The sequence below is a fragment of the Dendrobates tinctorius genome, unplaced genomic scaffold (genome assembly GCF_039654945.1).
Source record: "Dendrobates tinctorius isolate UK_male_01 unplaced genomic scaffold, ASM3965494v1 ptg000351l, whole genome shotgun sequence".
Lineage (NCBI taxonomy): Eukaryota > Metazoa > Chordata > Amphibia > Anura > Dendrobatidae > Dendrobates > Dendrobates tinctorius.
In genome coordinates, this window is record NW_027362017.1 from 704,774 (window position 1) to 720,517 (window position 15,744).

A 15,744-nucleotide genomic window follows, 5' to 3' on the forward strand; every position below is an offset into this window, starting at 1 on the left:
TTATCTGTGCATCTGCACCCTCGCAGCTTTATCTGTGCATCTGCACCTTCGCAGCTTTATCTGTGCATCTGCACCTTCGCAGCTTTATCTGTGCATCTGCACCTTCGCAGCTTTATCTGTGCATCTGCACCCTCGCCGCTCTGTCTGCACGGCCCCCTAGCCGCTCTGTCCGCACTCCTGCGGCTCTGCCTGCTCCGCACTCCTGCGGCTCTGCCTGCTCCGCACTCCTGCGGCTCTGCCTTCTCCGCACCTCCTGTGTGAACAGGTCTAATCCTGTTCCTTCTTATTCCACCCCTTCCTGCCTATATCCATACCTGCACCTCTTGTGTGAACAGGTCCAAACCTGTTCTCTCATACACCACTCCCTCCTGCCTACACCTGCTGTGTGAACAGGTCCAAACCTGTTCTCTCATACACCACTCCCTCCTGCCTACACCTGCTGTGTGAACAGGTCCAAACCTGTTCTCTCATACACCACTCCCTCCTGCCTACACATGCTGTGTGAACAGGTCCAAACCTGTTCTCTCATACACCACTCCCTCCTGCCTACACCTGCTGTGTGAACAGGTCCCTACCTGCCCCTTCTCTTACCACGCCCGCCTGTCCTGTGTCTCCAAGCCGTGCCCGCCTGTCCTGTGTCTCCAAGCCGTGCCCGCCTGTCCTGTGTCTCCAAGCCGTGCCCGCCTGTCCTGTGTCTCCAAGCCGTGCCCGCCTGTCCTGTGTCTTCAAGCCGTGCCCTCTTGCCCAGTGTCTCAGCCTGCCTGTTAGTCACACCTGTCCGAGTGACTTGTCCCCGTGTGGGATCAGCAGCCACAGCCAGACACCACCCTGGAGTGGCACCCGACAGCTATCTGCCGCACAAGCCTGACCTCACCATCAGAGGCTCCAGTGAAGACCGAGGCAGCTGTCGTAGTCATGCCCCTTCCAGGGTAGTCTGGTTTGTGGCTCAGTGGGGCCACAAACCCCCGGCTCGCGCCATTCAGCCAAGCCACGAGCGTGACAGTTTGCACAGGCCATGGTCCCCGCTGAGTCCAATGTCCTTCCACTCACAGAGCGTCATGAACTCTCTCCCTGCCAGTGTGAGCCACCGGAAGAGTTTGTTCCGCCTTGTGTGGTTCCCATTGTGGAGACTTCTGAACCACTCATAGTCTCCAAGGCCATCTATGAGCAGCTCCTGGCCTACGAAGAGCACGACCCAGCAGATCCGCCTAGGTTCTATGGGGACCCCAAAGAGTGCCAAGGGTTCCTGAAAAAGTGCCTGCACTACATCCTGCAGAATGCAGTTTGTTTCCCCTCTGACCAGGTCAAGGTGGCATATATCATGTCCTACCTAGCTGGTGATGCCTTGAATTGGATCTGTCCCCTTTGGGAAGCAGGGGACCCTGTCGTCATGAGCCTGGTGGCCTTCCTGGTGGCCTTCTGTAAAGTTTTCGACATGCCTCGACCAGTTGCTCCTGAAAAGTCTTCCCCTCCAAGCTTCCAGAGACAGACTAGACAAGAGGAACCTGTGGGTGAAACATCTCAACCACCTATGCCCATCCACCCATCACCTGTTCCACAGTCTGCCGATGTAGCCTCCCGTGCAAGATCCAAGAGGTCTAAAAAGAAGCGGGCCAAGTTACAGCCGGAATCTGGCCTCTGCCCTGTGAAGCCTGTACTCCAGAACCCTGGGTCAGTAGAAGAGGCTGCCCCTGGCGAGAGTACTCCCTCTCCATTAAACTCTTTAACTGTTTCTCTGCCTTCAGGGAGCTTTGGTGTGTTTAAGTCACCAGTCTTACAGAGTCAGTGTGTGGTCTCTGTCATACAGCTCCCGAAGCCGGCGTGGGCGTTGTCTCGAGGTGGCCGAGCCCTATTGGAGAACAGTATAGTCCTGCAAGGACAACTACAGCTCCAGGTCGGAACTTTGTATACGAAGAAGTTCGTCTTCCATTGGCTGTCTGGTATGCCCATGGGTCATTCTGAACCAGAGATCCTGATGCCCATCTATGTTTGGAGACCCAGCAAGGCACCACACTTGAAATAACCAAGTGACAAGAGGTGTCTGGTTCCCTTGCGTCGTATTCAGTCAGCAAGGTCGTCTTCCTTGCCTGGTTTGCTAGTCGCCGAGTCAAGGTGTAAGGATGCCTCTGAAGAGGGGGAGGCGGTCTCAGTCTCCTCACACATCCCCAGCGACTATACCAGTGTTCTGCTCCCAAGAGCACCCCTGCCTCTTGATTGTCTTCCCCAGGATAAAGGGCTGAAGATGGATCCAGAGTGTATGCCTTCAGCTCCCCTGTGGCCTAGGGGTGAAGGTCCCAAGACAGAGCTTCACTCATCCTCTAACCAGGAAGATGTGGTCCAGTTTTTTCAGGGTAACAGGCTGAAGTGGCTCCCTGTATGTATGCCTCCAGCTTCCATTTGGCAGGTGGGTGAAGAGGTTGGAACAGTGACCTACGTATCTCCGTTTCTCACCAACCGGAAGGAGGAGGTCCAATTTTTCTGGCATATCGGGCTGAAGTTGGACTCAGTGAAGGTGTCTTCTGTTTCTAGCTGGCCGGCTGATGTAGGGGTCAAGTCTGAAGCTTCCAGGTCCCTGCCTTTTGCCAATTTGGAGGAAGAAGTCTTTGTACCCTCTGTGTTGGAAACTGACTCCCTTGGGCACCAAGAAACCGGGCAATCTGGGATTCCTGATGGCACACATACTCCACCCTACCTTAAAGATGCCGTGTCAGCCTGGACTGTGTGTGGTTCCATACTCCTTCTTCAGGTCATTCTGGCGGGCTTGAGGAAGAGGGGCCGTAAAGGGGGGTACTGTAACAACCCTGCTGGCATCACTACATTGCCTCCCATCCCCCGCACACCAACTTACTTTCTGCTTCAAGCCATGCTGTGAATACTGTCTGTTGCCAGCCCTGTGCTCCATGTGCTATGCCTCGTGTTTTCCTGCTTGCTCTCCATGTTTCTTGACTGTGTGTATAGGGGGGCGGCGCCTGAACTCTCTGGTTCTTATGCAGTCAGGGTGCACCTGGGTAATCTGTCCCTGACCAATCACCTGGAGCCCTTGACTATTTCTGCACCCTCGCAGCTTTATCTGTGCATCTGCACCTTCGCAGCTTTATCTGTGCATCTGCACTTTTGCAGCTTTATCTGTGCATCTGCACCTTCGCAGCTTTATCTGTGCATCTGCACCCTCGCCGCTCTGTCTGCACGGCCCCCTAGCCGCTCTGTCCGCACTCCTGCGGCTCTGCCTGCTCCGCACTCCTGCGGCTCTGCCTGCTCCGCACCTCCTGTGTGAACAGGTCTAACCCTGTTCCTTCTTATTCCACCCCTTCCTGCCTATATCCATACCTGCACCTCTTGTGTGAACAGGTCCAAACCTGTTCTCTCATACACCACTCCCTCCTGCCTACACCTGCTGTGTGAACAGGTCCAAACCTGTTCTCTCATACACCACTCCCTCCTGCCTACACCTGCTGTGTGAACAGGTCCAAACCTGTTCTCTCATACACCACTCCCTCCTGCCTACACCTGCTGTGTGAACAGGTCCAAACCTGTTCTCTCATACACCACTCCCTCCTACCTACAAGTGCTGTGTGAACAGGTCACTACCTGCCCCTTCTCTTACCACGCCCGCCTGTCCTGCGTCTCCAAGCCGTGCCCGCCTGTCCTGTGTCTCCAAGCCGTGCCCGCCTGTCCTGTGTCTCCAAGCCGTGCCCGCCTGTCCTGTGTCTCCAAGCCGTGCCCGCCTGTCCTGTGTCTTCAAGCCATGCCCTCTTGCCCAGTGTCTCAGCCTGCCTGTTAGTCACACCTGTCCGAGTGACTTGTCCCCGTGTGGGATCAGCAGCCACAGCCAGACACCACCCTGGAGTGGCACCCGACAGCTATCTGCCGCACAAGCCTGACCTCACCATCAGAGGCTCCAGTGAAGACCGAGGCAGCTGTCGTAGTCACGCCCCTTCCAGGGTAGTCTGGTTTGTGGCCCAGTGGGGCCACAAACCCCCGGCTCGCGCCATTCAGCCAAGGCGCGAGCGTGACAGTGACTAAAGTAAGATTTGAGGCTTAAGGAACGCCACCGCCACTGCTCGTCATTAATTTTTGACTGATCCCGACTTCAGACTTTATCAGAGCTGGGCAAAAATTGCATGTGAAAATTTTAGCATAACCTTGCGTTGCAACAAAATTTTTTGACTTTTCAAAGATTTTCTAGCCAAAAATTTTGAAATACAGTAAAAGTTTTGATCAATCCAGGCCATTTTGTCTATTGTTAATGAACCAAAAAAACCTCACATGAGATACTATATCTGCTACCTTTTCACAATAAATCGTAAACCCATAAGGATACAAGAAACTATGCAGACCAATAAATAAATGTAAAACCTGAATATTTATTAGAATGACATAAAAAATTGTTAATACAATATAATATACAAGTACATGGAAGAAAAAGAACTACATAAAGGAGGGTCAATTCTCCACACTAAAGAGAACAAAACCCCATACAAGAAATATAGAGTAACTGAAATGAATATAGTAGTGCAATATATGATCAAATGCATACAGTACCAGCCTCTTACTCAAAATAGGACACACCTAAGGGAAAAGATAACTGATCAAATGTCAAAGGTGTGATATAGATACATAGGTTCTGATAACCTACTAAAGTAAAGTATAACAGAGAAGGGTAGGTAGCTCACCTATCATATACAGTATACTTTGAGACATCCTGTGTTCTGTGAGGGGTAAGCTCCACCTCGATGCGCGTTTCACCTTATTATATATTGCACGACTAAGTGTATATTCATTTGAATCATTATGTATTTCCTGTGTGGGGTTGGTGTTCTCTTTGTGTTGTTAACTGCCTTGTTAACAGATCAGTTTTCAAGTACAAAGTTACGCCAAGAATGGATGATTTACTTTTTCTCAGTTTTATAGATCACAGAAATGTTGATAGACCACATAATACTGTATGGCTGAGAAATGGGGGCCTACAAAATTTTTACAAACAATTTCTCAGCTTTAGAGATCAAAGAATTGTTCACAGACCATGGAACAACTTATGGCTGAGAAATGGAAGCATGGAAGCCTGCAACATTTTTAAAAGCTTTTTCTCAGTTTTAGAGATCACAGAAATGTTCACATACCACAAAATACTGTATTTCTGAGAAATGGAGGCCGGCAAAAGTTTTAAACTTTTTTTTCCTCAGTTTTAGAGATCACAGAAATCTACTCCACCCTACGGAATAGTGTATGGGTGAAATGTAGCCCAGGAAAATGTTTCAACAACTTTTGAGTGTGTTATATAAAACCAAAAGGAGCTCAAAGCAGGAAATACTTTATGGAACAAATTATTTCAGCCCACACAAAAAAAGCTGCAGCTATATTCTTGGCAATGGACTGTTAAGGCCTAATCCCTTTCTACCGACTGGATTCTGTCTCTCTCCCTACTCCTGCAATTCTCTCTCCTTCCCTAGGCTAAATGCAGATTGTGTGTGATACAAACCATTATCCCTTAGTGGGGCTGCTAGTATGATGGCTCAGCTTCAGCACCAGTATCTACACTACAGGCCTCTGATTCGTTTTACTGTGCACACACAGGCCTGGCACTATCTCCCTCCAATACGAAGTGTCACAGAGCTGTGGAATGGAGTCAGTGTGCCTAGGCGGTTGGCACCTCTCCTTCTAAAACCTCTGATGATGTCTCACGGCAAGCCAATCACAATAATGCCACAACCAAGATAGCTGCAACGATACAATGACTCACAGACAATCCCCGCATGCTTAATATCTGCTCAACAGGCGCCAAAAAATACGGGGCAGGATTCAAGTTTGAACTCAAGCATCGCCCATTGTTCAGGTGTAATGAGCACATCCGAGCACAGTGATACTCAAGTGATAACCGAGTATCACTGAGAATCTTTGTTCATCCCTATATTTTACCCTTCAATGTGGACAAATGGAGATTTGAACTCAATTTCGAGATCAAACTAAACAAAAAGACGAAAACCGATACTGCCAAGGTCACGGGGTCGACACCCGTACTGGCTATTATCATTTGTTTTTGGTGAGTCCCAATGATTTTTTTGGACTAATTTCACAGCTTTTCTTCTTTAAGGCCTCGTTCACACGTACCGTTTTTTTCGCGTTTCCGCAGCGGTATTTTCCGCTCGTTTTTGCCGCGAAAATGCAAAAAATAAGCATCCCATGCATTCCTATGGGATTCCGCAATGCTGTGCTAATGCTGCGGCTTTTACCGCGGTGGAATCGCTTCGCGGTAAAAAACGCAGCATGCTCATTAATTTTGCAGAATCGCGGCGATCCCGCACCCATAGGAATGCATTGTTCCGCTTACTTCCTGCATGTGGCTGTGCACACTATGCGAAAAGTAAGCAGAACATTTGCGGATGGTACCCACGGTTCGGAGGAGAGGAGACTGTCCTCCAGGCTTTGGGTACCATATCCCTGTAAAAAATAGAATTTAAAATAAAAAATATTGTTATTCTCACCTTCTGGCGTCCCGCGCAGCCTTCCCGCCTCTCTCCACGCTACCGATCCCAGTAAGCCTTTGCGAGCGATGACGTCCGTTCTCGCGGGATCGCAAAGTCTCGCGGTCATTCGCGAGACGTCGCGATCCCACGAGAACGGACGTCATCACTGTAATTGTTGCAAAGGATTACTGGGACCGGGAGCGTGGAGAGAGGCGGGAAGGATGCGCGGGATGCCGGAAGGTGAGAATAACAATATTTTTTTTTATTATTATTTTTTACATTCTATCTTTTACTATTGAGGCCGCATAGGCGGCCTCAATAGTAAAAAGTTGGTCACACTCGTCAAACACTATGTTTGACGAGTGTGACCAACCTGTCAATCAGTTCTCCAAGCGATGCTACAGATCGCTTGGAAAACGCTAGCAATTCTGCAAGCTAATTACTCTTGCAAAATGCTAGTTTTTCCGCGGGAAGATCGCAGGAATTTAAAATGCGATTTTCCCGCGGAATGGAATTCCGGAATTCTCACGGTAATTTCCGCGACAGTTCAGCTACGTGTGAACCCAGCCTCAATGTGGAAATTACTCTATTAGCACAGCATACCTTGCTTAGAGTTAGTATGCGGGCATGCTTTATCTTTAATATCAGTTGATTAGAGAGTTGTACAAATAAAAGAAAGTTGAATTTGTTACCAATTTTATGATGAGGGTTTTGGGTTTAAAAAGTTCCTTTATACCATTTTGGGCAAATTTTACACCATTTCACCTGCAAATATTGACAATTAACGCTCTGCGCTCTATTTTAATCACAATCAGGAAGTAATGAAAGGAAGAGGTTTAATTTACTGGTTGATAACATCATGTTGCTACTTACATCAAAGTTGTAATAACTGGAGTTGAAATAACTGTACGTGACAGGTTCTTCTGTCTCTGATGGCCTTTCTGAGCGTTTATGCAATTTTCAAAGCATTTTATCCTTCATTGTGGACAAATAGAGCTTTGTTGTCAAAGACACCGCACTGAACTTGCTCACTGAGCCAGTGCGCGTGCCCCGAGTAAGCGAAAGCGTGCTCAAAGCTACCTGTGGAGCGGGCAGCAACCGAATAGATGCGTACTTCAGAGCCGCAGGAGCTGAAGCACGTGACTGCTAGGGGCGTGGCTTAAACTCCACAGAGCTAGGAGCTGCAGGGAAACTCCTAGCAGGGTAACTGCGAGACAAAGTTACCAAGGGCATAGACAGGGAGAATAGTCAGGACGTAGCCAATGAGTCACACACAGAGATAGCTGCAAGGTACCAGAGGGGCGAGCAGAGAGTAGTCAGATCACAGGCAATGGGTCATACACAGATAGCTGCAAGGTACCAGAGGGGCGAGCAGAGAGTGGTCAGGTCACAGGCAATGAGTCATACACAGATAATAACGCAGTACAAAATCAACAGGCAAATTCACAACGGGAAACAGAATCGGGTCAGAACCATATAAACAAGGTATAGCAACAAACAGGCACACGGGGGTCAGCACACTAGGCCAAAGGCAAAAGTATAACTGACAGGGATTGAAGCTTCCCAGGGGTTTATGAAGCTCTCCCAGAACCAGAAAGAGGCCACAATCATTATCCCCAAGTGTGCAGGTCAAAACCTGCACAGAGCTCCAGACATTAACCCCCGGTGTGCAGCTCAAAAACCTGCATTGGGATCATGACAGTACCCCCCTCTCAACAGGGGGCCTCTGGACCCCCAGGCATCCCCGGGTACTTGGCATGGAACGCCCGAACCAGGCGATCCGCATGTACCGAATGAGCAGGGACCCATGAGCGCTCTTCTGGTCCATATCCCTTCCAGTGGACCAGGTACTGCAAAGAGCGGCGCACCCGCCGAGAGTCCACAATATGTCCGACCTCATACTCCAATTGACCCTCCACCAGCACTGGAGGAACAACAGTCTCAGAGTTCTCTTTGACAGATCCTGCTGGTTTCAACAGAGACTTATGGAACACATTAGATATTTTTAAGGAGGCGGGGTGTCAGGAATCGAACCAGTAACCTCTTGTCTGCTGGCCAGCAGCTCAGCCATCTGAGCTATGCGGCTGCTTGGAAGATCCCATGCGAAACCAGATACCAGTGATTCTTGTTCTTGATCAGCTCCACCCTGTGCTCTCCTAATTGGCCCATTGATTGCTAATTGCCCACCCTATATAACCTCAGCCAGTACACTTCCTCATTGCGTGATTATTGTGCTTCCAGCCTGTAGTCAAGCTCCTTCTCCTGCTGCTGCTCCATCTGCTAAGTATCGCTGATCCCGTGTACCGACTTCTGGCTTTTCCTCTGACTTCGTATCCGCCTGCTTCATCTGCTAAGTATCGCTGATCCCGTGTACCGACTTCTGGCTTTTCCTCTGACTTCGTTATCTGCCTGCTCCATTGCTAAAGTATTGCTTATCCAGTGTACTGACTTTCGGCTTCACCTGACTACGCTTCCTGCCTTGCTCCCTCTTGTGGTTACAATAACACTGGCTCCAACCTGAACCAGATCGTGACACGGGGAGACGCAACCTATATGCCACAGGGTTGACTATCTCCATAATCTCATACGGACCAATTAACTTTGGTCCCAACTTAACTGATGGTACCTTCAAGTTGATGTTACGCGTGGAGAGCCAAACCTTCTCTCCCACCTGAAACATGTCTCCCGAGGCGCTCTTTTTGTCCGCAAAATATTTGTATCTCCCCTGGGCCCGAGAGATATTACGCCGGACTTCAGCCCAGAGGTTTTTTAACCATTGAACAGACCCCTCTGCTCCTGGACAACCGGAATCCACCCGAGAAAACTCCCCAAAATGTGGATTAAAGCCATAGTTAATCAGGAATGGGGACATGTTGGTGGACTGACTCACCCGGTTGTTAAAAGCAAATTCAGCCAACGGTAACGCATCACACCAATCCTCCTGTCTGGCGGAGGTCAGACACCTGAGAATTTGTTCCAGGGATTGATTGGTGCGTTCCGTCTGACCATTGCTCTCCGGGTGATATGCCGACGAGAAGGAGAGTGAGATGCCTAATTTCATACAGAACGCCCTCCAAAATTTGGCCACAAACTGCACACCTCTGTCAGACACAACATTCAGGGGTACCCCATGCAATCGGACCACATGCTGCACAAACAACCTTGACAATGTTTCTGCTGAAGGTAATGCTGCCAAGGGAATGAAATGGGTCTGTTTAGAAAACCTGTCCACCACCACCCAGATCACGGTATTGCCCCTGGAAGGTGGAAGACCGGTAATAAAATCCATGGAAAGATGAGTCCATGGCCTATCAGGAACCGGTAAAGATATGAGTTCCCCAGCCGGTCGGTTATGCGAGCTTTTGGAACGGGCACACATGCCACAAGCAGAAACAAATTCCTTGACATCGGCCCTTAATGAAGGCCACCAAAAACCCCTGGTTACTGCCTCTCTAGTGGCCGTGATTAGAGTTGAGCGACTTTTGTTTTTTTAGGGTCGCGTTTCTTTTCGTGAAACCCGACTTTTCCAAAAGTCGGGTCGAGCAAGATCGTCCGATTATAGGGAAAAGTCGGGGTCGTACCGAAACACGAAACCCAATGTAAGTCAATGGGGAATAAAAGTCGGCAGTGAGAGGAGGACAGGAAACACACCAACAGTGCCCATTTGAATGCCAAAAGCATCAATTCTTCTTACTTAAGCTTGTCAACCTTAATTAACTTCATAATACAAGTTACGCACTGAAAAATGGGGGTTATTTGGCTACAGTTGTGGGGGGGGAGGGCTGGCTCCAGGTTTTCATGTGCCCTGGGCGAAAGAGCGCCCCTTTAACACATACCACAACTCATCATGCTCCGATACGGCAGAGAAATAGCGGTATAGTACAATGAAAAATACTTCACTTTTTACATCTCATGACGAGGCCCATCTATTTCTCCATACAGAATCATTGGTCCCATATAATGTTTGAAACAGTATATGATGAGCTCCACATAATGCTACAGTATATGTTGGTCCCCATGGACGAAGCTCCACTGTCTTATGGGCCCAAATAATGCTCCAAACATAATGGGCCCCATTTCTAATGCTCTAGTGTATAATGGGCCCTGTAAATGCTGCTCCAGTGTCTGATGTACACCTTTGGAATGTTCCAGTGTATGGTGGGCCCCATCTATCATTCTCCAGAGTATAGTGCTCCCCAAAAATTGTTGTCCCAACATTGAAAACAATCAAATAAGTCTCCTCGCTAGGTAATCCCTGTACTTGTCTGGACTCCTCGTCGTCCCCATCTTCCATCTCACTGCACAGTATTTCAACTTTGCAAATGCTGTGATCCTGAGCAAGCAGGGGGGGCCCACTCTTTGGCGACGGCACTGGCACAGGGCCCCTGATAGTACGGTGGTGTGTCTGATGGCGGGTGGGCCGAACCTGCACTTTCATCTGCAGCTTCCTCTTTGTCACCGTGTAAGATGGAACTGTATATGGGAAGGGTAACCTGAGTTTCATCAGGGTCAGATTCAGGCCGTGTAGCGTGCGAGGGGAATGTAGTGGTCTGGGTCAATATACCAGCAGATTCATCGAGCAGTGGCTGGGCATCAGTGCACTTGTGTCGCCCCCAGGCGTACGGTCGCCACAGTGGCATTACCTTCTTCCTAGGGAGTGTGATGTCATGCTTGGGAGCAACGAACGATCTCTCTAGCAGGTTAACTGATTGGGCGGTGTTATTCCCACGAGTCATGACCCTCCAAACAGCGTTCATGAAGGCAAAGTGTTTGTTTTACGTGGGCAGTATGGTTGCAAAGCTGAACCTTAAAGGAATGTCCAGAAGGGCACCACCAGGAGTGGAGCCTACGGTTAAATTCGACTCCACCTGGGAAACCTCAACCATGCCAGCTACAGAACAGATGCACACATTGCAAGCTTAATTCCGTTAACGAATGAGACTCCGTCATGCCCGCGGTCCGAGTCCGGCTTACTAGAGGGACACATGAGGCTCTCGCACATGAGATTGGCCAATAACTGGTGTGTCATGCCCTTACATGTCCGTGGCTGCATGTGCACTACACTGAAAAGGCCAGCGTTTGTCACTTACAGGTGCAGATAACCCGCTGAACAACGTTAGTGATGGGGATCACTGATTACAATTATTACCCGCGAACAATGATTTCCCAGTAAGTGCAGGTCAACCGCAGTTCCGGAATTAGGCCTAACCGTCATTCCTGAAAAAATGAAAAACTTGCGTATGCAAACCACTGGTGCTGTAGCTTGCTTCACAGCTCGCCAGCCGTTCTCACGCCCAGTATGGATTACACGTGATTGCACAAAGGTGAGAAAGGGTACCGTATCCCCAGATAACATGTATGGATAGCGTACACATTCAAAATATATGTCTATACATCAGGAGGCAGGCTCAGACGGTGTTAGGCCCAGTATGGATTGCACGTGATTGCACAAAGGTTAGAAAGGGTACCGTATCCCCAGATAACATGTATGGATAGCGTACACATTCAAAATATATGTCTATACATCAGGAGGCAGGCTCCGACGGTGTTAGGCCCAGTATGGATTGCACGTGATTGCACAAAGGTTAGAAAGGGTACCGTATCCCCAGATAACATGTATGGATAGCGTACACATTCAAAATATATGTCTATACATCAGGAGGCAGGCTCAGATGGTGTTAGGCCCAGTATGGATTGCACGTGATTGCACAAAGGTGAGAAAGGGTACCGTATCCCCAGATAACATGTATGGATAGCGTACACATTCAAAATATATGTCTATACATCAGGAGGCAGGCTCAGACGGTGTTAGGCCCAGTATGGATTGCACAAAGGTGAGAAAGGGTACCGTATCCCCAGATAACATGTATGGATAGCGTACACATTCAAAATATATGTCTATACATCAGGAGGCAGGCTCAGACGGTGTTAGGCCCAGTATGGATTGCACGTGATTGCACAAAGGTTAGAAAGGGTACCGTATCCCCAGATAACATGTATGGATAGCGTACACATTCAAAATATATGTCTATACATCAGGAGGCAGGCTCAGACGGTGTTAGGCCCAGTATGGATTGCACGTGATTGCACAAAGGTGAGAAAGGGTACCGTATCCCCAGATAACATGTATGGATAGCGTACACATTCAAAATATATGTCTATACATCAGGAGGCAGGCTCAAACGGTGTCAGGCACAGCATGGATTTGACGGCCCAGACTACACAGCGGAGGAGCAGGGAGAGGTAAAGATTGCAAATGCTGGGGCCCTGCCCAAGCAAGGGGGGCCCACTCGTGGGCGTCGGTACTGGCACTAGGCCCCTCATAGTACGACGGTGTGTCTGACGGCGGGTATGAACCACCACCGTCACAGACACTTGATTGCACTATGAGGGACCCTGTGCCAGTGCCCGCGCCCAAGAGTCGCCCTACCCACCTGTCCAGGGCAAAGGCACTCGCACGGTGTCGTGCGCTAGGTGGTGACCCCGGCCATGGGGGGGGAGGCAGCACAGTTAGGGAGTTTTAGAAAGTGGCATATGTTGATGTTGGACATTCAGCTGATGCAAAAGGTGAAATAGGTCAAGTCCCAGGAAGAGGTGGACCAAAGCAAGCCATTTTTCTGTCACCCTATGTGTCATCAGGGGAAGGTGGGACAAAATCCTTGGAAACCCATGCGTGGTTCATTTTAATGATGGTTAGATCATCCACATTTTGGGTTGACAGACGGGTCCTTTTTTCTGTCAGGATTGATCCAGCTGCACTGAAGACTCTTTCCGATAGCACACTTGCAGCTGGGCAAGCGAGCTCCTGTAAGGCATATTGTGCCAATTCAGGCCAGGTGTCCAGTTTAGCGGCCCAATAGTCAAAGGGGAATGACCTGTGTGGGAGAACATCGATATGGGAGGAAAAGTAGTTTGTAACCATAGTTGACAACTGCTGTCTCCTGTCACTTTCCATCGATGCAGTATTACCAGTTGTGTGAGCGGTACTTGAAAAATCAGTCCACAACATTATCATGAAACCCCTGTCTCCAATGCCACTTCTGCTGTGTGCACCACGAACACCTCTGCCAAGCTGACCCCGGCCCGTACGGCTCGTGTGAGAACCATCACCGCTGCTGTGTGCTGGGAATGCCTCAAGCAACCAATTTACCAGAGTTGCTTGTTTATTAGCCAATATTAGGTCAAGGTTCTCCTGTGGCATGATGTTTTGTAATTTGCCTTTATAGCGTGGATCCAGGATGCTGGCCAACCAGTAGTCGACATCGTTCATCATTTTGGCAATGTGGGGGTCCCTTTTTAGGATCTGCAAGGCATAATCTGACATGTGGGCCAATGTTCCAGGTGTCAATGATGCACTGCGAGTGCTGGTTGGAGGAGCACTTTCTGGCAAATCCACATCCCTCCAGTCACGCACAATACCTGTACCAGACCTTGCCACGCCAACATTTTCACTTGCCCCACGAGATGCATCCTCCTCCCCTAAGTAATCATCCCCATCATCCTCCTCCTCCTCTTCTTCCTCCACCTCGTCCAGGAGAGGTCCCTGAGCAGACAATGGCTGAATGTCATCAAGGATTCCCTCCTCCTCTTCCTCCTCATCAACATTGGCTGCAGAAGCCTGCTCCTTAAGGTGCGTCAAAGTTTGCATGAGCAGAAGCATAAGTGGGATGCTCATGCTTAGGATGGCGTCGTCTGCGCTTACCAGCCGTGTGCATTCCTCAAAACACTGAAGGACTTTACAGAGGTCTTTCAGCTTCGACCACTGCACACCTGTCAACTCCATGTCTGCTCTCAAAGTGCCTGGCCGTGTATCCTCCCACAAATGCATTATGGCCTGCCTCTGCTCGCACAGCCGCTCCACCATGTGCAGGGTGGAGTTCCACCTTGTTGCAATGTCGATAATGAGGTGGTGGTTGGGAAGGTGGAGCAATCACTGCAGCTTCTGCATACGAACGCAGTGTACAGGCGACCGGCGGATGTGCGCGCACAGTCTTCGCACCTTCTGGAGCAGGGCTGTTAACTCCGGATAATTTTTGAGGAAGCACTGCACCACCAGGTTCAAGGTGTGAGCCAAGCAAGGTATGTGGCTGAGTTTTGAAAGGGCTATGGCTGCCACAAAATTACGGCCGTTATCACTAACTACCTTGCCTGCCTCAAGATGTACACTGCCCAGCCATGACTCAGTTTGTCGCTTCAAGTACTCGGCCAGCACCTCGGCGGTGTGTCTGTCACCCAAACACATCATCTGCAGCACAGCCTGCTGACGCTTTCCACTAGCTGCTCAATAGGGGGACACCTCGTGTGCAACAGTGGCAGCTGCAGATGGAGTGCTCGTACGACTGCGCTCTGTGGACGAGCTTTCACTTCTGGAGGAGGGGGAGGAGGAGGAGGAGGGTCGAACGCCTACAGCCAACTGTTTCCTATACCGTGGGCTAGGCAGCACTGTCCCACCACCGCTGTCCCCTGTGGACCCTGCATCCACCACATTAACCCAGTGCGCAGTGATGGACCCGTAACGGCCCTGGCCATGCCGACTGGACCATGCATCAGTTGTGAGGTGCACCTTTCCGCTCACTGACTGCTTGAGTGCATGGACAATGCGGTCTTTCACATGATGGTGGAGGGCTGGGATGGCTTTGCGAGAGAAGAAGTGGCGACTGGGTAGGTCATAGCGTGGTACTGCATAGGCCATGAGTTGGCGGAAAGCTGCGCTTTCCAGCAACCGAAAGGGCATCATCTCAAACGAGATTAGTTTGGCAATGTGGGCGTCCAAACCCAGTGTACGCGGATGAGAGACTGAGTACTTTCTTGACCTACTCATAGTGTCTGGGAGGGTGAGCTGGACTTGAGAGCTGCATATGGTGGAAGTAGCGGTGGACAGGGCGGACTGAGAGAGGGTTGATGATGGTGATGGAGTTGGTGTTCTTTCTGATGGCCTTGAATCAGTCTTTCGTTGATATAACAGTGGGATTCCCTGACTGCTGTGGCCTTGCAACGACACCTCAACATTTGCTGCTGTGCTAACCGGTGGGCTTACAGTGGGGGAAACAATGTAGCGTTGCTGACTACCTTCGTTGTGATCAGTTGCACATGTGGCACTTGAGGTTTGGTGTTGTGTCCACGCTTGCAAGTGCATGGTGTTTAAATGTCTAAGCATGCAACTGGTATTCAAATTTTTCAGATTTTTCCCTCGGCTAAAGGTCTTTGCGCACTTCTTACAGATAACCTTGGCCTGATCATGAGGATTTTGTTCAAAAAAGTGCCACACTGCACTCTTCCT